The sequence below is a fragment of the Chiloscyllium plagiosum genome, unplaced genomic scaffold (assembly GCF_037043375.1).
Source record: "Chiloscyllium plagiosum isolate Xiang-an unplaced genomic scaffold, Cpla_swu_hap1 HiC_scaffold_31, whole genome shotgun sequence".
Taxonomy (NCBI): domain Eukaryota; kingdom Metazoa; phylum Chordata; class Chondrichthyes; order Orectolobiformes; family Hemiscylliidae; genus Chiloscyllium; species Chiloscyllium plagiosum.
In genome coordinates, this window is record NW_028270169.1 from 76,302,572 (window position 1) to 76,326,146 (window position 23,575).

Genomic DNA, 23,575 nt, shown 5'->3' on the forward strand with positions numbered 1-23,575 from the left:
ACTTTATTTTGACCTGCCAGCTCTTATACTCAATGCCCCCCGTCCGGTGAAGGCAAGCATGCCATATGGCTTCTTGTCCACTCGATCCACCTGTGCAGCTACATTCAGGGTACAAAGAACATGAACTCCCAGATCGTTCTGCTCATCAACTTTACACAAGGCTCTTCCATTTACAGTATATTTTGCTCGAGAATAAGACATCCCAAAATGCATTACCTAACATTTGCCTGGATTCAACTCCATCTGCCAATTCTCCACTCAACTCTCCTATCTATCTATATTCTCCTTCATTCTTTGACAGTCCCCTATGCTTTCTGCTTCTCCACCAATCTTCGTGTCATCTGCAAATGTAATGGCGATATTTGTGCCAGCAACCCTTGGAGAATGGAGCATGGCAGCTGGTAGTAATTAGATTTGATGAATAAAATCTGGAATATAAAGCCGCTTAGAGGAAGAGTGACAAAACGTTTTAATTTGCTGAAAACCCATTCATTCATATCCCTTCAAAAGGGGAATCTGCAGTCCTTAACGAGACCTGCCAAAATATGACTCCAGCTGCACAATAGTACGGTTCACCCATAAATTCCCTCCGACTCAGGTCAAGGAGAGTTAAGGATGAACAACAAGTGCTGTTCAGACAATGATGGTCACACTCCGTGGGAGAATGAGGAAGGATAAAAAAGATACATGGATGATGGGGATAATTGGGAGTCGTTTCAGCGTGGACTCAAATGCAACTGCTTATCCAAACTAAACAGACACAAGGCTACCCACGCCGCAATGAAGGCATGTCCATGCGGGCGGGGTCTGCAGGAAGGGATTCAATTGCCCGCTGAAGTGTAAACTCGCTTGCTCAGTCACAAAGTGGACAGGTCATTCACCACTCCCATATGTGATAAGGAATCAATCTGGCGATCAACGTGCAGAGTCACCATCAGCTTTACAAATGACAGCAAGGGTCTGTTTCTGCTGTTCTTGCAGGTGTTCATCCCATCCAAAATGAACCATGTTTAGATGCCTGTTTCCAATGGAGTGCCACTGTTTTCTGATGTAGATCAATAATTCAAACTTAGTTGTAGGAGTCATGGTTTAGAAGTTTACAGAAGATATAACAATTGGTTGTGTAGTTGACGATGATGAATAATTTCAGGAGCCGCAGGGATATAAAAATCAGGTAGAAAGGAAATATTTGCGAATGTAATTGAATCCAGACCAATAAGTGGTAATGAATTTGTTGACTACAGGTTGAGGATAATACTCGATCTTTAGCAAGCGCCAGTTTAGGAAACAAGCAAAGGAGTGAGCACAAGTCTGGTCAATACAATAATCAACATTTTTAAAAATTGTATGATAAAAGATGGAGGGCTGAAGTATAACTCTTTGCCCATCAAGACCGCTTCATCACTCAATGAATTTACCACTGATTCCTCTCCAAGTCACATTGAATGTGTCTTGGAGGGTAATTTGCAAACGGTGACGTTTCAGTGCATCTTCAACCTTGTATCATAGTCAGTAAAGTTTTTGAACATTGAAGGTTCTGTCAACAAAACCTGGATGATATATTCCAGGTTTCTAGGTGGTGCACTCTGTTGTAATTGTGCCTTATCAATTAAGGGAATAAATATTCAGGTATTGAAGAATGTACAGTTTAGTGACTGCATTGTCGTGGATGGCGTCCAGTTCCCTCAGTGGTATTGAAGCTGCACCCCCCTAGGCAAATGGAGAGAGTTCTGTTAAAATCTAATTTGTGCATTGCGGACAACGTAGGCTTCACGGAGACGAGAATTGAGTTACTAATCAAACAAAGTCGACAGACGGACACGTTACTGTAGTCAACTTCGTTGTATGGGCGATCAGGTTCTATTTCTCCTAAATACTAGCTCCCAGGACGATTACACGGAGGAATCCAGTTACAATGAAGCCATTGAATGTCAATCTAATATGATTAGAATCTCATTTGTCAGAGTTATCATTGCTGTATTTGGTCCTTCTGTGGAACAATCCGATTTCAATCGCTTTCTGATTTCAAGTTCCAATTCCCAGCTGCGCCTGAACTTTCAACCCGTTTCCTCGCCGAAATTTCTCCACCTGTCTTATAACTTCGTAAGGACGCTGTAAGAGCCAGCAGAGATTTACAAACATGTTGCTAACTGTGTATAAAATGGAGTTTCGTGGAATGATTGGTTAGGCTGGGATTATTCTCCTTGAAACAAAGGAGGTGAAAGGGAGCTCTATATTCACATAATAACAATTATAAACGTTCAATATTCACTGGATCTTGACAGGGTAGATTCAGGCAGGTGGCTTGCCCTATGCTGTGAGGAGAGCACCAATCGACATGAACACAGAATTAGGCATTGCCTATTTATTTCAGAAATGATGAGTAATTTCTTTGCTCATGGGCCAGAAAGTCTGTGGCATTTTTGTAGAACCCATGGTTGAGGTTGAGTTGTTGGATATGTTCAAACTCTGCCGGATACTTAATCAGAAAGATGATGGAACTTTATCGAGGTAAGTAAGCAGAATCGAGTTGAAGATTATCAGATCAACCATGAGTTCATTGAATGCTGGGGCAGATTCGATGGGCTGAGGGGCATACTTCCACTTTATTTAACATTTGGTCTTACGACTTATTTTATGCATAAGTTCAGAATTGTGAGGGGATGGGCTGAAGTGATAGGAAACGTTTATGAAGTAGATCAGACAGATCAGGAACAAGGCTCATAAACACAGGAAGAAGAAATGTGCTGTGCCCTGGGTGCAACAAATGACACGGCACAGCACAGGTGGCTGTGTCCAGAAGCTGTGATTGCTGAAGAAAGTTGGTGGACTTTATACAGTTGGCAAGTCAGTGATCACGCTGGATGATGGATCGTTTTATGATTCACACACAGCAGAAATTTGTGGAAAAATGAAAGGTTCGTTTCATTGGAGAAGATTTCTGCGGTTCCGATTCCGAGTGACTGTTTGAAATACTGATCAGATCATTGTGTGAAGTGTTTGGTTAAAATACTCATGAACAACCCCACTGGATAAACTTGTGCTCCCGATCTCTTGTTATCTGTTTCTCTTTCTTTCGATGTAACTTCACAGAAAGACAAGATGGAATGTGGGGCAGAAAGAAAAATGCGTTCTTTCTTATTACAACAATTTAATGCACAATTGAATAGAATGACTGCTCTCGCTCTTCATTTCGACTTTAATGTGGTGTCGACTGCTGGTGAATCTCCCGTGCAGTGAACGGCAAGAAGAAGATTCTCGATCCAGTGAATACGAGAGTGTGAGATGCAAAGAGAAACTGCTGGAGCGGTTTGTGAAGTTAGCAACCAGAGTGTGACTCGAATCTGTGAATGTGGAGCACAACAGTATATTAACCCACCACCATAATCGCTCGGTCTCCTCAGCACATTTTGTAAAGCGGTGACATGTGACCTCATCACGGTTACATGCAGTGAAAGTCTTGGATGACAAATTTCCAGAGCGGAACCGAATGTGTTTCTGCTTTCACCAGAATTATAAAGACAGCAAATTCCAATATGTAGCCATGCTGGTCAGAATGAATAGCTGTCATTGATACATTCTGAGTCAGAACTATGTCAGAATCAAACAGAGAACAAGACTTTTATGTCATATTCTCATCTTCATTTGACTCATAATTTCTTCAGTCACTTTCTCTCTCACGTGAAGAAGCAGCCATGGAGAGGGAAATAAAGGCGATGATGTGGTTCAATGGCCTTTCTCATATGGCTGAACCTAAATTGGATTAAACCGCAAACACTGTTTGTTCGTTTCATTTTAATTTTGCTGCAACCTGACAATGTTCATTGAAATATCGCACGTAAATTAGATTTATCTCATTGGAACGATTAATGTTGTATTCAAATTTGCTCCGACTTTATTTCAGCTTAAAGAGAATACTTCTTAGAAAAGCAGAGGGTTAAAGTGCAGTTTTGTTGCTCGTTACTTTGGCAGATTTCACCGAATATTAAATGGACTAAACATCATGGTGATTGTCCTCACATCTTTAACGCATGTGATTAAAGAACGAAGTCGATTTCCAAGCAACTGGTCACTTCCGATTCATTATGTAATATCTTCCCATTGTAATAAAAAACAATCTGCTCAGTTCCATTTACAATGCTTTAAGTGGAATATTGTGCCAAAGCTTTCAAAATTTAGAGTTTTGGAACCGAATCTTATTCAGCTGCACATCTTCACGAAATTTCTTTACATTTAAAGTCAACCCACTTAGACATTGTTTCCCCGCATATTCTGACTGACTACACCCCACCCCTATCCTTTACCTCGCCACACGCTGTCGCTCTCCTTGTGAAATTTATTCCTTGTACGTCACCAAATGTGCCTTTTCAAATATTTTGAAAAACAGATTCTCGGAGTGACAGCGATTCTGTTCTCATCATTTCTTTGTCCTTCAAAGGTTTTATTCAAAGGCTTTGAATGCCTGACATCTAGAAGTTTACTTACTTGAAAGAGGGAATTTTCCACCCATTTACTCTGTCCAAACATGTCATAACCGGAAAAAACCCCAATTAAGTCTTCCTTGGTTCAGGGATAACTGTTCTCAATTTTCCAAGAAGACAAGTGAATAAAATCTCATCCTCAGTACACCTCGCCAGCATCGTTTCTAATCGCTTTACACCCCAGTAAATACCGTCATTATCCTCTCCGATAGAATCACAGAATCCTACAGTGTAGAAAGAGCATTTCAGTCAATCGTCTCTCTGAAGGTCATCTCACTCAGACCAAGCTCCCCTCCCTATTCCCTTATACTTCACCTGAGGAAGAGTGAGCCCTCCCCCTTATGATTTCAAATAAACCTGTTGGACTATAACCTGTCGTCCTGTGACTTCTGACATTGTCCCCGCGTTACCCATGGCTAATTCAACTAACTTACTTAATTCACTCCCTGAACACGAGAGGGCAATTCAACTTTGCCAATCAACCTAACTCTCCGACCGAACAGCAGTGCGAATTACTGACACAATGTTCCATCATAGTGAGCAATTGCTGTATCATTTTTAATGGCTTTATACTCTGGTAACTCAGCCTCATCAAAGCAAATCAACCCAAATTCAATGTATCGAAACGCTACTCTGTCCATTACAATTTCATTCGTGCTGAGGGAAATGTTTCTGCAATCATATTTGAATGTTTTTACGCTGTTTCTTCCTCACCGTTCTGCTTCCAGTAAACACTTCAATCCAGTACAAGTCTGTCAAATGCTTTTCATTCCAACACAGATACAATGTACAGTTTGCTGAAGTCACGTGTTTGCACCCTCACTGACACTCTGCCTCCCTGAGTGCTGTAGCCCCTCCCCACACTGATTCAGGCAGCACTGTTCTTCCTGTGACATGCATTATCGAGAATGGAAGGACAGGTATCAATGCCCGAACTTGGGAATGGAGTGACAGTTTTTTAAAAAAATGCACTGTCCCCAGCGGAGAATTGAGCCCGGTGACAGGCGGGGACACTAAACATTATACTACCGAGGACAGGAGTGTCAAAGGAGGCCCTTCAGCCAATTGTGGCCACACTTGTCAAAAACAACTGCCTAATGAACTGAATCGCATTTCTCAATGTTTATCCCACAGCCTTATCTGTCTTGGCATCACAAATTCACATCTGAATATTTATTCAGTTTATAAGGGTTTTTGCCGCTCTGAACAATGCAGGCAATGTATTCTAAATTCCAACCACACATTGGCTGATAAAGTTTTTTGCACATTTTCTCAAACCTTTTTGCCTTTCTCCTTAAGTCTCTGGCCTCTGCTGATCGATCCCTCCATCAATGGGAAACTCGTTCAGTCAAATCTGTCCATATCCTAACTCATTCATGACTTATCTACATCTCCTTTGCAATGCGACAAACAGTCCACTCTGTCCTGTCTTTCTTCACAACTGAAACTCTTCATCCCAAACAACAGGCTGGTAAATATCTCCTGCAATGTTCTCAGTATGATCACATCCCTGCGATAATGTGACTTGCAAAACTTCATACAACACTCTTGCTTGAGCCTAATGAGCATTTGTTTTAAAATTTCTGGATTAGCATGAGGGCGATTCTGGCTCAGCAGAATTTATTACCCATTCCGAATTACCCAAAGGGCTGTTGAGACTCAACCATATTGCTATGAGTCTGAAGTCACATGCAGGCCAGACCAAGCAAGGATAGTAGATTCCATCCTGAAATGACATCAGTAAACCAGATATATATTTTTCAACAATTGTCAATGGATCTACAATAGTCATTGGATACTTCATTGCAGATATTTGCGGCATCCAAATTTTACAATCTCGCATGGAGGGACTCGATGTACCCAGTAGCCCGAGTACCCAGACTAATATCTGGGTCTCTGGATTGTCAGTCCTATGAAATTATCACAAGACCAAAGCAGAAAGCCATAAAAGCTGATCTTTTCCAATAAAATGTTTTTTCACCAAAACTGCCCTGGGTACTTTCCATGAGCCTGACGCTCCAATTGTCTCTGGCCTATGTCAGTAAAAGCTGCTACATGGAGATTGATTTCACAACCGCGGTATCCAAATGGATCGATTTGTTTGAAGGTCCCGATGGTGGTATTGGGGCACGTTCGCCCAGCAACAGTGACCGCAGCAGCAGCACAGACAGAACAGTATGAATGTGAAATAGAGTGATAGGTTGTGCATTGCCCCAGATAAATGGAGGGAGGGACGGAAAGGCGGTTTAATGATCGTGGGAAGGAGAGAAATCTCCGACAACGGGTGTGTTTGAATCCTGATATATGAAACGCAGAGATGTGAGAGAGCGGAATTTGAAGGTAAAACAATTAATTTCTTACCATGTGTCACAAAATGGACAACGGAGAGAAAACTTAGTGCCGTGATTTGCTTTCAAATCGAGGTTGCTGTGGTCACAATGCAAAATACCGACAACCACGATCACAGTAACCACAGAACAGGATGCTTGCAAGCAGCAATAAGTATACTAGCAGAGGAAATGTTCGAAAGAACAGCAAATGTACAATATCAGTACTCAGCGAACAGTGACAGACATGTGGGAACTGAGAATGAGCTGAATCTTGAAGTTCGATGTCCTCAGAGGCTGTGGCCATCCCTTGAAAGAGAATGTTGAAAAATGAGATTGATCGATTTCGACAAAACATCAAAGACTGGGGAGACAGTACAGGGTATTGTTGAAATGTATGCTTCAATAGCATTGTAGCTTAACATCGGCACAGCCGCCCAGATCCAACCAAAAATGGGGATGGGAATGAGTGCGCAGAGTTACTCAATGGCTCCAGTGATGCAATAGGTGAGCGTGCTGTCCTTCTATGATGGTATCGAGGCGCACAAGATTCCTCGGTTGAATGTGGTCCTGCTCAAGGGAATGGTTGTCCCTGTTTATACTATCAGCGATTTCCGGTGCATCTTTCTAAGACAGCTGAATGCCATAAGTGGAGCGTGTTGAGCCCTTAATTTTGCAGTGGTGGGTTTAAAAGATGATTTTGCTATTTGGATCTGTGTTTCCGACACTGGCGGTGACAGCTAAATTTGCTCGCTTCAGATCAGTATCAGTTTCTTCCACACAGTCAAGATTTCAACCTGGAGAAGGTGGTGTTGGGGTGATATTTTAAACTGGTCATCCTTGGGGGTTGGACACGGAAACGGTGATGTTTAAGTTCGACGAATAAAACCTGAAATGCAAGCCTGACCTCAGGAACAGAGATCATGACTTTAATTTCCTGCAATCTCATTCATTCATGTTCCTTATGCAGGGGATTCTACCATCTTCACCCAGTCCTGCCTCCGAGAGACTCCAGGACCAGAAAAAAAAATAGCTGACCCTTAGTTCAAGAATCCCCACTGTGTGGGAAGCAGTCTAGTCGGCCCTTCCAGTCCACACATCCATCCGAAGCGCATCCCACCAGACCCCACGGTATTCCCTATCCCATAAGCCTATATTTTCCATTGTTGATCCCTGTAACTGGCACATCCTAGGTCAGAGGGAGAAATAAAAACACAAACACACAGAGAATGTGCAGACTGCCCACAGACAGAGACCCGAGGCTGGGATCGCACCCCGGTTTGTGGTCCAGCTAGACAGCAATGAACGAGGGGTGAATAATAAATGTTGCCCTGACCAGTCATACTCACACCCTGTGGATGAATGAGAAACAATGAAAACACATTCACAACATGGAAAACGGGATTTGTATCTGTGTGGAGACAATTTGAGAGGATCGTTCACCCTGGGTAGAAAAAAGGACGCTGATACCACAGAGAAACCAGGGCAATGTGGGAACTGCTGGAAGGGATTCAATTAACCACAGAAATGGAAACTCATTTAATCAGTAAAACTGGGGACAAGCCGTTCATCAGTCCCGTGTGTGGGAAGGGGTCACTGAGCAAAACAACCTCCGGATACTCCAGCAGGATGACATATCCCACCAAGTATTCGATTATGCTGTCAGTGCTGCTGTTAATCCCAACCAACTATTTGCTCCATAGCGTCAATCATAGAGTCATACAGCATGAAAACAGGCCCGTCAGTCCAACCAATCCATGCTGAACATACTGCCAAATTAATCTTGTCCCATCTGCCTCCTCCTGTACCCGTTGAGTGGTTATAATTCCCTTGTAGTTTTATTACTGTGTTGCTAATCCAAAAAAAAACTGGTAATATTTTGGGGAAAAGGGGTTCAAGTCCTGGTATGACAGATAGTGGAGTTTGAATTCAATACGCACCTGGAATTGAAGAGTCTCGTGATGACCTGAATCAGTTGTGTGGAAAATCCCATCTGATTCACTCATGCCAGTTCGGGAAGCAAACTGTCATATTCATCTGCTCTGTCTCACAGGAGACTCCAGATGGATAATATCGTGGTTGACTCTTAAATGTCCTCTGGGAAATAACTGATATACTAGGCATGAATAAATGTATTTAAAAAATCCCACTTTCCCATTCATGTTTGGAATCAATTGTCCTTTAAATATTGCAAATGTACCCTCATCCATCACTTCCTCAGCAAGTTAATTGCACACGTAAAACATCTTCCCTAAAAATAAGCCTCACATGTCTTTTTTTTAAAAAAAAATCTCTCTCTTTTCATCTTAAACATATGCCCTCTCGCCTTGACATCCCCATTCTGGGAAAAGGCTGGTATCGTTAACTCTAACTTGCCTCTCAATAATTCATAAACTTCTGTCAGGTCGCCGCTCAAACCTCTAACCTCGAGTGAAAACACTCTCAACTCGGAGAAAGTGAGAACTGCAAATGAGAGATCAGAGTCGAGAGTGTTGTGCTGGGAAAGCACAGCAAGTCAGGCAGTGTCTGAGGAGCAGGAGAATCGACGTTTCGGGGAAGAGCCTGATGAACGACACTTGCGTGAAAAAAAATGATTCTCCTGCTCCTCGGATTCTGTTACCTGATGTGGTTTTCCAGAACCTCAATCTCGAATCTGAAAATAGTCTCAGCCTATCCAGCCTTTCATTATAACTCAAACCTGCAACACACAGCAACATGCGTGTGCACCTTTTCTGAACCTGCTCCAGCTGAATAAATCATTCCTACAACTGGGCGACCGGAACTGGACATAATATTCCAGAAGAGGCCTCATCCATGTCCTGCAAAATTTCAACATAACGTCCCAACTAGTATACACAAAGGACTGAGCAATGAAGGGAAGTGTGTCAAATACCTTTGAACAACCTTGTATGTAGGTAATGCAAACTACATGGAATTATGTACCTGCACACCGAGCTTCCGTGTTCTGCAACATACGCAAAGTCATATTCTTTTTGTTGTACCAAAATGCAATACCTGCCATTTATTCAGATTGAACTCTATGTTACATTTTTAAGTCCAACGACTCATTGGATTAAGATCCTTTTGAAATTTAGATAATCTTCCTCACTGTTTACAATTCTGGTGCCGCCTGCAAACCTACGAAGCATGCCTGCAGTGAGTCCCACTGTTTTCTCATATAGATCAATGATTCATATTTACTTGCAGTGGCCGTGATTTGGCAGTGTGCAGATCAAACAACAGTTAGTCATGCAATTAACCATGGGGAAGAAAGCCGCAGACTGCAGGGAGATATCAAACAATTGGAAATAAAAATGGTGAAAGCAATTCATTCCAGGGAACTGAGTGATAGTGAGGAAAAATTAAACTTCAAACCAGCTGCCCACGCTCCAGTTGTGGCACTCAGCTGTCTCAGCAAGATGCACTGTAGATTGCTGTTATTATAAACGGGAACACATTTTCCCTTCTGCACCGCCTTTGACCAGGAGAACTCCCAACCTCGGAATTGCTTGCACCTCTAAACCATCATAGAAATACCGTGCATTCTCCGGTTGTGTCACTTGAGCCCTCGAGTATCTCTGCGACCTCATTCCCATTTCGATTTCAAGTTGGATCTTCGCGACTGCACCAGTCAGTTCCTCTGATTCTGGGGCTAGGAACTGGGACGATGTGGCAGCAGAGGTTACTGCCTTGTGTGGAGAAACTCGTGAAGTAGCCGATGTTAAACTGCATTGCTATTGAAGCATACATTTCAACAAAAGCTTGGTAAAAACAATAACTGCAGATGCTGGAAACCAGATTCTGGATCAGTGGTGCTGGAAGAGCACAGCAGTTCAGGCAGCATCCGAGGAGCAGTAAAATCGACGTTTCGGGCAAAAGCTTTTCATGAGGAATAAAGGCAGAGAGCCTGAAGGGTGGAGAGATAAGTGTGAGGAGGGTGGGGGTGGGGAGAAAGTAGCATAGAGTACAATAGTTGAGTGGGGGAGGGGATGAAGGTGATAGGTCGGGGGAGAGGCTGAAGTGGATCGGTGGAAAAAAAGATAGGCAGGTAGGACAAGTCAAGGCAAGTCATGGGGGCAGTGCTGAGCTGGAAGTTTGGAACTGGGGTGGGGTGGGGGAAGGGGAGATGAGGAAACTGTTGAAGTCCACATTGATGTCCTGGGGTTGAAGTGTTCCGAGGTGGAAGATGAGGCTTTCTTCCTCCAGGCGTCTGGTGGTGAGGGGGCGACGGTGAAGGAGGCCCAGGACCTCCATGTCTTTGGCAGAGTGGGAGGAGGAATTGAAATGTTGGGCCACAAGGCGGTGTGGTTGATTGGTGCGGGTGTCCCAGAGATGTTCCCTAAAGCGCTCTGCTAGGAGGTGTCCAGTCTCCCCAATGTAGAGGAGACTGCACCGGGAGCAACAGATACCATAAATGATATTGGAATCACCACAGCCTCTGTGGGCACCGATGTTAAACGGTCAGCTCATTCTGAGTTCCCATATATCTGCCACTGTTCGCTAAGCACTGATATTGTGCATTTGGTGTTCTGCCTAGCATTTCTAATGATACTTTACTTATTGCTAGTGGTTAGTGTGTCCGTCGGTGGGGTGCCATGATCGTATAATGGTTAGTACTCTGTGTTGTGGCCGCAGCAACCTCGGTTTGAATCCGAGTCACGACAGTCATTGCTCTATGTGTCCCAGTCTTTCGTGAAACACAAAGGAATCTGTTGTTTTAACATGGTGATTTTCTCCAAGTTGATTTTTTTTTTCCTTCAAGCTCTGCTCGGTCACATCTCTGTGCTTCATATGTCAGAATTCAAATCCACCTGTTCTCAGAGATTTCTTTCCTCCTCCGACCACTAACCGAACTTTCCGTCCCACACCCCCATTTCATTAATTTGGAGATGCCGGCATTGGACTATGGAGTACAAAGTTAAATATCACCCAACACCAGGTTATGGTCTGACAGGTTTAATTGAAGCACTAGCTTTCGGAGCGCTGATCTTTCATCATGTGTTTGTGGAATCATTTCCTATTTCTTTAAGGCATTGCAGAATCTAATACAGACTCTCACATTGATACCGATCAGTCTGTGTGGCTGCGGTCATTGTTGCTGGATGAACGTGCCCCAGCTCCACCATCGGGACCTGCAGACCATTTGATCCATTTGGTTACCACTGTTGTGAAATCAATACTCATGTAGCAGCTTTTACCGACATGGACCAGAGATTATTGGTGGGGAATGTGGGGGGGGGGGGGGGGGGGGGGAGATCAAGCTGAGGAAAATGGCACAGGACAGTATCGGGAAAAAGCGACTTCATTGGATAAGATCACTTCCACTGCTTTTCTGCAATGGCCGAGCGCTATTACCACTAACCACTGAACTGTTAATTCAGACACCAGGGACTCGGGTTTGACTCCGAACACGCTAGGTGGTAGAATTGGGATTCAATAATTATCTGGAATTACGAATCTAATAACTCATATATATTCATGTTCAATTGTTGAAAAAATAAAACCCTTTGACGTCCTTTAAGGAATGGAACTGCCATTTGTACATGTTCGGGCCTCCATGTGACTTCAGCCTCACTACAATATGGTTGAGTCTCAACTACCCGCTGTGCAATTAGGGATAACAATAAATACTGCCGAACCAGCGACGCCCTCATACTGTAACAGGATAGAAAATAAGTTAAGTCGGCTCTTGCTGAATTACTGTGTGCAGTTCTGCAATTCACAGCACAGCATGGATGTGATCGCACTGGGAACATTGCAGTAGAGATTCACTGGGATATTGTCTGGGCTGAAGAGTTTCAGTTATGAGGAGAGATTGGAGAGACTGGGGTAGTTTGTCACCGAGCAGAGGAGATTGGAGAAGACATGACTGAGATGTACAAAATAATGAGGGATATGGATAGGACAGACTGAAAGAAGCGTTTCTTTTTGATGGAGAGATCGAACACTGCGGCCAAGAGATTTCGGAAAAAGGCAGCAAGGTTTGAGTAGATGTGCGGAAAGGGTCAGAGAGGCGGGAATCTTTCTAGCTTTAAAAAAATTGAGATGTTAATTTGTGATGCCAAAACATATAAGCCTATGGGCTAAACGATGGAAAACTTGATTCAGGTCATTAAGCAGTTGCGTTGGACAAGTGCAGCCAAAACAGGTTGAAGGGTCTTCTTCGATGTTGTTGTCCTCCACAGTATCGTGGTTAGTGTCCCCTCCTGTCACAGGGCTCAATTCTCCGCTGGGGGCATCGTAATGGTTTTAAACCTGTCGCTCTGTTCCCCACAGAAATTATTCATGCTTGGCCTTTCATTCTCGATGGGACATGTCACAGGAAGGACAGTGCTGTCTGAATCAGCTGGGGCAGGGCTTCAGCTCCTGGACAGAGAGTGTCAGTGAAAGTGAACACACGTAACTTCTACAAACTGCATATTGTGCTTGTGTTGGAATGAAAACCATTATATAGAGTTGTTCCTGACTGATGTGTGTATTTAAAGCAGGAATCTGAGGAAGGAAACAGAGTAAACCCATTCAGATCTGAGTGCAGAAACATTTCCAGCAGCACTAATGAGGTTGTACAGCGTAGAACCACGTTTGGATGCATTGAATTCGGGTTGGTGAGCGCAGCTTGCTTTCACTAGGCGGAGTTACCAGTGTGTAAAGCCATTACACATGATAGATAGTGTTCAATGTGATGGGACACTACAGTGGTTCTCACTGCTGTTAAGTCTGTTGGTTAGGTGGATTGGCCATGTTAAATTGCGCTGATGTGTCCAGGGAGTGACTTCAGGAAGTTAAGTGAATCAGCCATGGGTAACGCAATGATAAGGTCAGCAGTCACACGATGCCAGGTTTTATTGCAGCAGGTTTATTTGAAATTACAAGCCAGAGGACTGCAGTGATAGAGAGGGGAGCTAGGTCTGGGTTGAGATGCTGTTCAGAGTGTCCCTACAGACTCGATTGGCTGAATTGTGCTTTTTGCATTGTAAGGAATCTGTGATTCTATCAGAGAGGACACTGCCAGCGTTGACTGGGGTGCTAAGACATTAGAGATTATGCTGACGGCATTTTAGTTATTTGTGTTTTGGAAAATTTGAAACTGAACCAAGGAAAACCGAATGCAAGTTTTCCAGGGTATGTGAGATTTGGATAGAGTAAATAGGTGGTAAATGCACTCTTTCAAGTTCGCAAATTTCTGAACGTCATGCTTTCAAAACCATTGAAGAAGGACAAAGAAATAATGGGAGCAGAATTTCTGTCACTCAGAGAATCCGTTTCCAAAATATTTGGCAAGGCACATTTAGAGATTCACAAGCAGTGGGTTTCACCAGGAGAGAGACAACCTGTGGCTGGGTAAAAGTGTAAAAGTCGGGTGTGGGGTGTGAAAGGTGCGAGGAAACAATGTCTAATTTGGACGACTTCAGATGTAAAGAATTATCGCAAACGTATGCAGCTGAATAGGATTCAGCAAAAGAATAACTGAGAGTTTTGAAAGATTTATATTAATATTCCACATGAATCATATAAATGAAACTGAGCAGATTTTGTATATTGTCAAGGAAAGCTATTCCATAATGAACAGGAAGTGACCCGTCTCTTACAGATCGATTTCCTGCTTTAATCCCATGGCTTAAAGATGGGAGGACAATCGCCATGATGTTGGGTTCATTTGTTACCCACTGAAATCTGCCAAAGTAACTGAGCATCAAAACTGGCATCTTGTTTTGTAGTTTAACCTTCTGTTTTTCTCATCAGCATTTTCTTTAAGCTGAAATAAATTCGGAGCAAAATTCAATACAACATTAAACGTTCCAATCATATAAATCCAATTCACTTCCGATCATTGCAATGAACAAAGTGAAGTTGCAGCAAAATTAATAAAATGAAACGAACATAACTGCATTTCCGGGAATTTTACCCAGTTCAGGTTCAGCCATATGGGAAAGACCATCGCGCTAAAACATCACCTTCACTTCTCTCTCCATAAAGACGTCTTCCCGTGAGAGAGAAACTGTCTGAAGAAATTATGCGTCAAGACTAAATGTGCGTGTGAATGTGACGGGAATTTCATGTTTGCTGGTTCATTCTGAGACAGTACCGACTCGGAATAAATCAAGGACAGGGTATTCCTTCCAAGGACGAGGTCAATTCCTTGGATTTTGCTGATATCATTATTCCGCTGAAAGCAGGAATATAATGGCGTGGATTCGATTCCGCTCAGGGAATTTCTTCTCCCCGAGGTGCACCATATGTAATCTTGATGTGGTCATATGTGAGCCCCTTTTCCATGGACTTAAGTGGCCCAGAGATTAACGCGACGGGATGCTCTTTCATGGTGCATGTGTGGATTTGAATGCTATTCTGGCTGTTACTTCTATCAAACGCAGCTGTGGTTTCCCTTTCTACCTCGCATCTTTAGTATACATTAGATGGAGAATCTTGCTCTTGTCCTTCATTGCATCGGAGATTGGTGATAAATCGATACCTCATCAAAGTCGAAATAAAGCAATTTGATTCTGTTGTAAGTTAAATTGGGATAATGAAAAGGAGTGCAAACGTTTCTTTTCTCCTTTCATTCCATATTGACTTTCTATGAATTTACATCGAATGAAAGTGAAACAAATAAGGAGAGATTGGGTGCAATAGTTTATCCAGAAGGATTGTGAATTTTAATGTAACATTCGACACAAATTTCTGATCAGTATTTCAAACAGTCAATTGGACTTGGAACCACAGGAAACTTTTCCAATGAAACGAACCTTTCATTCTTTCACAACCTTTTGCTGCATGAATCATACCGCGATCCATCATCCAGCATGACGCCAAGTTGGCAAAAATATAAGATCCACCAATTTTTTTTAGCAATAACAGCGTCTGCACATACCCATCTGTTGGGTGCCCAGTGCCATTTGTTGTCTCCAGGCCACAGCACATTTCTTGATCATGAGCTTATGAGCCGAGTTCCTGATCTGTCTGATCAGTTTGGAAACATTTTCTATCACTTCATCCCATCCCCTCAGAATTCTAGATTTATCAATAAAGTAAGGCTTTAGATCAAATGATGTAAGATTGGAAGTCGGCCATTCAGCCCATAGAATCTGCTCCACCATTCAATGAACTCATGGCTGATCTGATAATCCTCAACTCCATTCTCCTGCATTACCTCGACAAAGCTTCATCGTCTTTCTGGTTAAATATCTGTCTGCCACAGTTTGAAAATATACAGCAACTCAGCCTCAACAACAGTTTTGGTAAGGAGTTCCGCCGATTCACTGGCTCCGAGCAAAGAAATTACGCCCCATTCCTGAATTAAATAGGCAATATCTAATTCTGAGTTCATGTCCTCTGGTGCTCTCCTCATACCAGAGGGTAAATCACCTGCCAGTAACTACCCTGTCAAGATCCCATGAATATTGAACGTGCATAAATGTTATTACGTGATTATAGAGCTGCACTCCGTCTCCCTTGTTTCAAGGAGAATAATCCAAGCCTAACCAATCATTCCAAGAAACTCCATTTTCTCCAGTGTTGAGAATATGTTCATTAATCTCTGCTGTCCCCTGCAGAATCCTTACATATTATTAAGGCAGGCGGAGACATTTATGTGAAGAAACGGTTGAAATTTCAAGCACAGATGGGAATTGGAACTTGAAATCAGACAGCGACTGGAATCAGATTGGTCCACACAAGGACGAAATATCGTATTGATATCTCTGACAAATGAGGATCTAATCATATCCCACTGACATTCAATGGCTTTACTGTAACCAAATTTTCCCGTGTAATTGTCCACTGAGCTAGTATTTAGAAAAATAAACAGATAGAAACTGGCTATATAAACAATTTGACAACAAAAACATGTCCTTTGGTAGACATTTTTTGATTATAAACTCAACTTGTGACTCCGTGAATCCTACATCGTTTGCAAGGCAAACATGAGACTCTCTCCATTTGCCTCAATGGGTGTAACTTCAGTAACATTTAAGGACACGGTACACGACAATGCAGTCACTTGATTGTACCCTCTTCAATACCTGCAATATTCATTCTCTTCACCGCTTAGGCACAATTGCAACAGAGTGCACCAACTACAGGATGAACTGGAGTAAGTCATGTGGGCATATTTGACAGAACCTTCAAAGTTCAACAGCTGTACTGACTATAAGGACAAGGTTGGAAGATGCAATGAAACGCCATCATTTGCAAGTTCCCCTCCAAGGCCCATAGCACTCTGACTTGCAAAGGAATCAGTGATAAATTCATTGGTGAAACAGTTTTGATGGGCAAAGTTGCAGACTTCAGCCTTCCATGTTTTATTGCAATTTAAAAAAATGTTTATGTGGTGACCTGACCTGTGCTCGGTCCTTTAGCTGTTCCCTAAACTGGTAGTTGCTAAAGTGGTTAACACTAGAAAATATCCGAAAACCCTCTTAATCATCTGATTCCCTTCAAGATTAGAGTGGTGTTGGAGAAGCACAGCAGGTACGACAGCATCTGAGGAGCACGAAAAATGAACGTTTAAGGCAAAAGCCCTTCATCAGGAATGAGACTGGGAGCATATTGGATAGAGAGATAAATGGGAGTGGGGCGCGGCTGGGGAGAAGGTAACTGAGAGTGCAGTCAGTGGATGGAGGTGGGGGGTGAACATGATATTTCAGAGAAGAAGGTGTCGTGGATAGGTGGAAATAAAGATGCACAGGTGTGACAGGTTAGGATGACGGTGATGAGCTGGAAGGTGGTAACTGGGGTAAGGTAGGGGGAGGGGAAATGAGGAAACTGGTGAAGTCCCAATTGATGCCATGGGGTTGAAGGGTCCCGAGGCAGCAGATGAGGCTTTCTTCCTCCTAGAATTGGGTGGTGAGGCAGTGGCGATGGAGGAGGCCCAAGACCTGCATGTCCTCGGGAGAGTGGGAGGGGGAGAAGAAATTTTTGACCATGAGGGCACTGGGGTTGATTCTTGTGGGTGCCCTGCAGATATTCTCTGAAGTGCTCTGTGAGAAGACGTCTGGTCTCCCCAATTTGGAGTAGACCGCATCGCGAGCAACAGACACAAGAAAGGACATGTGTGCAAGTGCAGGTGAAACTTTGATGAATGTGTAAGCCTCCATTGGAGCCTTGGACAGACATGAGAGGGTAGATTTGGGAGCAGGTTTTTCAATTCCTGCGGTGGCAGAGGAAGGTGCTGGGAGGGAAGGGTGGGCCATTGGAGGGCGTGGACTTGACCAGGTAGTCAGAGAGCGAATAGTCTTGGCGGAAAGTGGATAGGGCAGGGGAGGAGAACCTAACTCTAGTGTTGGGATCCGTTTCGAGATGGCGAAACTGTCAACAGATGACTTGATTTATGCAGAGGTTGGTGGGATAGAAGATGAGGACCTGGGACGTTCTGTCCTTGTGGTTGGAGATTTGGGGTTCGTGGGTGGAGGTACGGAACATGGATGAGATGGGTTGGAGGGCATCTTCAACCACATAGATTGGGAAGTTCCGGTCGTTAAAGAAGGAGGCCATCTGGTATGTTCTGTGGTGGAACTTGTCCTTTGGGAGCAGAGGGTAAAAACAATGACTGCAGATGCTGGAAACCAGAGTTTAGATTAGAGCGGTGCTGGAAAAGCACAACAGCTCAGGCAGAATCCGAGGTGCAGAAAAATCGAAGTTTCGGGCAAAAACCCTTCATCAGGAATACAAGCAGATTGCCTGATGGGTGGAAAGATAAATGAGAGTAGGGTGGGGTGGGGAGAAAGTAGCATAGAGTATGAAACATACCAGATGGCTTCCTTCTTTAGAGACCGCAATTTCCCTTCCCACGTGGTTAAAGATGCCCTCCAATGCATCTCGTCCACATCCTGAACCTCCACCCTCAGACCCAACCCCTCCAACCGTAACAAGGACAGAACCCCCATGGTGCTTACTTTTCACCCTACCAACCTTCGCATAAACCAAATCATCCGCCGACATTTCCACCACCTCCAAACGGACCCCACCACCAGGGATATATTTCCCTCCCTATCCCATTCCGCCTTCCACAAAGACCGTTCCCTCCGTGACTATCTGGTCATTTCCACGCCCCCCAACAACCCATCCTCCCGTCCTGGCACCTTCCCCTGCCACCGCAATAATTGCAAAATCAGCGTCCACACCTCCTCCCTCGCCTCCATCTATGGCCGGAAAGGAGCCTTCCACCGGCACCAAAGTTTTACCTGCACATCCACCAATATAATTTATTGTATCCGTTGCTCCCGATGCGGTCTAGTCTACATTGGGGAGACAGGACGCCTCCTAGCAGAGCGCTTTATGGAACATCTCTGGGCAACACGCACCAATCAACCACACTGCCCAGTGGCCCAACTTTTCAACTCCCCCTCCAACTGAGCCGAGGGCATGGAGGTCCTGGGCCTCCAACACCGCCACTCCCTCACAACCGACGCCTGGAGGAAGAACACCTCATCCTCAGCCTCAGATCACTGCAACCCCAGGGCATCAATGTAGACTTCACCAGTTTCCTCATTTACCCTTCCCCCACCTCACGCCAGCTCCAAACTTCCAGCTCTGCAATGTCCCCATGACTTGTCTTACCTGCCTATCTTCCTTTCCACAGATCCATTCCACATTCCTCCCTGACCCATCACCTTCATCTCCTCTCCCACTCACCTATTGTACTCTATGCTACTTTCTCCCCACCCCAAACCTCCTCTCATTTATCTATCCAACCTTCAGGCCCTCTGACTGTATTTCTGACGAAGGGCTTCAGCCCAAAACGTCGATTTTACTACTCTTCGGATGCTGCCTGAAACGCTGTGCTTCTCCTTTGGGAAAAGATGCGATAGAGGTGGAGGGATTGGGAATATAGGATCACATTTGTGCAAGTGATGGGGTGGGAGGAGGTATAATCTAGACAGCTGTGGGAGTCAGTGGGTTTGTAAAAGGTGTCAGTAACACTGAACTTGAGGGATATATTTCCCTCGCCACTCCTATCCAATTTTCACATAGACTGTCTCCTGCACGACTACCTAGTCAAGTCCACGCCCTCCAATGCCCCCCCCCCCCCCCCCCTCACCCCAGCACCTTCCCTTGCCACCACAGGAATTGCAAAACCTGCACCCACATCTTCCCCATCACATCCTTTCAAGGCTCCAATACATCCTCCCACATCCATCAAATGTGCAACTGCATGACACACATGTAATTTATTGCATCTGTTGGTCTCCTCTACATTGGGGCCAACAGACACCTTCTCGCAGAGCGCTTCAGCAAACATTTCCAGTACACCTACAACATTCAACCCCAACTCCACATGACCAAACTCATCAACTGCCTCCCCCCCCCTACTCTCCCATGGACATGCAGTTTCTGGGCCTCCTCCACCGCCATTCCCTCAACACCCGACGCCTCATCTTCCACCTTGGGACCCTTCAAGCCTAGGGCATCAATGTGGTTTTCACCAGCTTCCTTATCTCTCCACGCCCACCTTATCCAAGTTCCAAGCTTCTAGATTGGCACCATCATATTGACCTGTCACACCTGTCTATCTTACTTAACACCTATCCGCTCCACCCTCTCCTCCGACCTATCACCTTTAACCCCACCTCTATCCACCTATTGCACTCTCAGCTTAATTCTTCCCAGACCCAGTCCTCCCGTTTATCTCTGCACCCTCGAGGCTCGCAGCTTTATTCCTAATGAAGGGCTTTTGACCGAAACGTCATTTTTCTGCAACTTGGATGCTGCCTGTCCTGCTGTGCTTCATCAGCTCCACTCTAATATTGATTCTGATTACTAAAATCTGCAGTACGTACTTCTGTCCAAATGATTCCCCTGTCCATTGAACTTTCGCGATCGTGAATTCTCACTCCATGATCTCTTTGTCCGTCGACACCACACAGAATACTCACTGTTATTGTTTCTTCTCCCCAATTCATTAACTTTCATTGATCTGGATTCAATTCCATTCAGCATTTTAACTTTCCACCTGATTGATAAATCGCTGCAGTCCCTAGCATTCTTCACCATAGTCAATTGTTGCATCATCAGCAAAGTTCTAATCCATGGCTCCTACAACTAAGTCTAAATCACTGATATACATCAGAAAACAGTGGAACTACACTGGAAACACGCATGCGAACAGGTGTTATTGCTGGTTGGGATTAACGGCTGCAATAACAGTAGAATCGAACTCCTGCTGTAATTTGTAAACTTGCTGGTGACTCTGCCAGTTGGTCTCCTGAGGGATCACTTCTCACATATGGGAGTGGTGAATGACCTATGCGCACTGTGACTGAGTAAGTGAGTTTCCACCTCAGCGCGAAATTGAATCCCTTCCTGCCCTGACTTCTTGGCGCTGTGGGTATCCTTGTGTCTATTCAGTTTGATAATCAGTTGAATTCGTGTCCACACAGACACGATTCCTACTTCGTCTGTTGTCCATGCATTTTTATTCTTCCTTAATCTCCCACGGAATATGACTATCATTGGTCTGAAGAGCATTTATTGTTCATTCTAATTCACCTCGAACTGAGTCAAAGGGCATTCATGGCTGAACAACATTGTTGTGGGTCTAGAGTCACATGTTGACAGGACTCATTACAATCGGCAGATTTCCCTTTCGAAGGGACATGAATGAATGAGTTTTCAGTAATATAAAGTTATTGTCTCTGTTCCTGAGATTGGGTTTATTTTCCAGATTCTATTCATCGAATTTATCTAACAGCAGCTGCCACGTTCCAGTCTCCAAAGATTACTCGCCCAATAGATCACCGCTGCACTACCAACTCCCTCCTGCATTTCTCCATTCAAAAAATGACATTGTCAGTTCAGATTATCCCAGATGAAGCGAGAATAAGACGCGTTTCTGTGTTGGAATGGAAGCAATGCACGCTGGATTGGAGTGTTTACTGGAGCAAGAGACTGATATGGGGGCGATGTGAGCAAAAGCAGTTCTTATTGTCAAAGTAACAAAATACTACTTTGTTAAGGAAAATCTCTTAGAACGCTTTTAACACATCGACCTCTCACTTGAAGCTCCAGCACGCTTCCTCTGAGCCAATTGACCAGAAGCACTCCCAGCCTCAGTATTTCACGCTCTTGGATAAGTAGACAAAGTCTTTTCCCTGGGGTCTGGAGTCCAGAACGTGAGGGCACAGATTTAGATTGAGATGGACAAGATATAAAAGAGACCTCAGGGGTAACTTTTTAATACACAAGGTGGTGCGTGTATGGACTAAGCTGCCAGAGGAAGTGGTGGAGGCTGGCACAATTGCAACATTTCAATGGCATTTGGATGGGTATATGAATAGGAAGGGCTTGAAGGGATATGTGCCGGGTGACAGGTGGGACTAGATTGGGTTGGGATATCTGGTAGGCATGCACCAAAGAATCTGCTTCCATACTGTATATCTCTATGACTCTATGACTCCATGAAGGCACCTTTACCAGACATGTCACTGGTGCCACAGAATAGCTTCACATGCTCATTTCCACCCCCACTTCCGGTTTGGTATTCGCGGCTGCACCATGAAGTTTGTCTGACTCCGGTTCTAGGGACTAGGGTTATGTGACTGACTGCAGCAATAGCTGCTTCCTTGTGTGAGGAAGTTGGTGAAGAAACTGTTATTAACACAATGTTAATAACACATTTTTATTGAAACATACATTACACCAATATCCCGCCCTATTCCCTGAACCTTTTGTTTTCTAGAAATCTATCAAACTCAGTCTTCAACATGCAGTCCTCGATGGAACCACCACAGCGTCTGGGAATATCAAATTTAAAGATTCAGCTAATTCTGAATTCCCACACACCTGCTATCGCGCGCCTAATATTCCTGTTGTGCATCTGCTACTCTTCCTAACATCTCCTCAGTCACTGTAATGATTGCTGTTTTTAAACGCGTGTCTCTGCATGACTCAGTGATGGTTTGAATGTTAAAATATTCTGCATTGTGGCCTCAGTAAGCTCGTACGAATCCGAATCACTGCATTTCACTCCTTGTGACACATGGTGAAGAAACACAGAAAGGAATTAGTTGATTTTACATGAAAGCATTCTCAGAGATTACCATTTTTTTTCTCATCAAACCCCTCTCTCTCTCACATCTCTGTGAGTCATATATCAGGATTGAGACTCACCCCTTCTCGGAGAATTCCCTCCCTCCCGCAATCACTTAACTCCTTTAAGTTCCCCCTCCCATTTCCCTTACAATCACTTTCACATTGATCTCGTTCAGCCTGTGCTGCTGCGCTCACTGTTGCTGTGTGACCATGCCCAAGTCTCACCATCGGGACCTTCAAACCAGTTGATCCATTTTGATGCCGTGGTTGTGAGATCAATCCTCATGTCGCAGCTATTACTGACATGGATCAGCGATTATTGAAACATCAGGTTCAGGAAAAGGGCACAGGACAGCATTGAGGAAAAGAAACTTTATTCTAAAAAACATCAGTTTCTGTGGACTTTCGCATCATTTATTTTCCTTGTTCATTCAGCTCTAGCGAGACTGTTGTATGTAGTTATGCAATACTCGGAGAGGCAAAAATCCACATAACTTTCCGAAGTATTTAGATGTGAATTTGTGATGCCAAGACATACAAGGCTATGGGTCAAGTGACTTTAAAAAGGAGTTAGAATAGTTACGCGATTCTTATTGAGCAATACAGATACTCCGTTCTAAGTACAGGTTATTAATAGCTGCCCTTCCATTCTCGAAGGGATATATCACAGGAAGAACTGTGTTGTCTTAATCAGCGTGGGGGAGTACTACTGCTCCCAGGGAGACAGACTGACAGTGA